Below are 1,337 nucleotides of genomic sequence, written 5' to 3'. Positions count from 1 at the left end.
CCCGGCTGTGCTGGGCGATGGCTTCGGCCCCGGAGCCCTCAGGCCGGCCACGCAGGCGGCTGCACACGTCGCGGGGGCCAGTAGCGAGCCGGGCCTCGTCAGGACCACTACTTCCCGAAGCCGGCAGAGGACGCTGCAGCCTGTGGCCTCCGGCGCTGGAGGCCGTGGCCGAGCCCTCCGGGAGAGGGCGTCGCTCCCCGCGGTGGGCAGCCCTGCTCAGCCGCTGGGGCTCAGGCCCCCGCACTGGGAGGCCCACGCCCGGGCTGCCCGGGCTTCCCTACCCTGGGGTCGGCCCCCTCCCACGTCTCCGCTGCCGTCCTGGCCACAGTATCCCGGGCGGCGTGAGCCACAGGAGACGAGCAGACGCCTGCAGCAAGCCCTGCCCCCGGGCTCTGAGTGGGCAGAGGGCAGACGCGGGAGTGGACACGGTGGCTGACCAGAGCTATACCCAGGTGTGGTGAGGCAGGGTCACAGCCCAGGGAGCACCCCGGGACACCCCCCTCGGGGAGTCCAGCAGAGAGGCAGGACGCTGGGAGGGCAGGGCGGCAGGCCCAGCGCCGGATGGACGTCCCGCCCTCCCCATGTGGTGTGGTCCTGCATCTCACACGTGGGAGTCGGAGTTTGGCCCTGACAACCGGAGGGAAGTTCCACCCACCAGGCTTTCACTGCAGTTGCTAATAAAAACAGGAGATGCTTCTGGAAGGCGGTGGGCACCGAGCTCGTCCTGTCCGCCCCGCAGCCCAGAGCTGGCGGCGGCTCGTGGGGGTGGGCGAGGGGGTGGGGGTGGGGGTTCTCCCTTCTGCAACTTGGGGACGGTGACACCTGCTTTCTCCCAAGAATCAAACCAAAAAGCAAACAGACCTGGAAGGATGCCTTCGGGAAGGCTCGCCCTTCAGCACCAGGGGCACCAGGCCCCGGGGGCGCCCTGGGAGGCGATGAGGGGCCGGAGCTGCCCAGGGAGGCCAGGCAGGCTCGGGACCTCAGTGTCCAGCGTGACCTCCTGTGAGCGGAGAGAGACCCCTGGGGGCACTGGGGCTGTCGTCCCAACTCCCTCCAGCCCTGCCCTCCGCGTCCTGCCGTGGGGCGCGTCACCGATGCCACCAACCGGCCGCCAGCACGCAGCAGAGCTGGTCTGCAAAGGTGGACACTGGCGGCCTTTCCCGCGTGGGGGCTGCCCCTGGCTTCCGAGGCCAAGTCCTGAGAGCGGACACCTGCCCGGGAGCCGGGGCGCGGCCAGCGGCCACTGAGCCCCCAGACGGAGAGCCCGGGGAGGGAGCTCAGGGACGCGGCCCAGAGGCCGCTGCGGGCCCACGAGGAGGTTCCGGGGCCAGTGACCA

This window comes from Condylura cristata, unplaced genomic scaffold (assembly GCF_000260355.1).
Source record: "Condylura cristata isolate star-nosed mole 26May11 unplaced genomic scaffold, ConCri1.0 scaffold00007, whole genome shotgun sequence".
Lineage (NCBI taxonomy): Eukaryota > Metazoa > Chordata > Mammalia > Eulipotyphla > Talpidae > Condylura > Condylura cristata.
The sequence above is the reverse complement of the archived record's forward strand: the minus strand, read 5'-3'. Positions refer to the sequence as shown.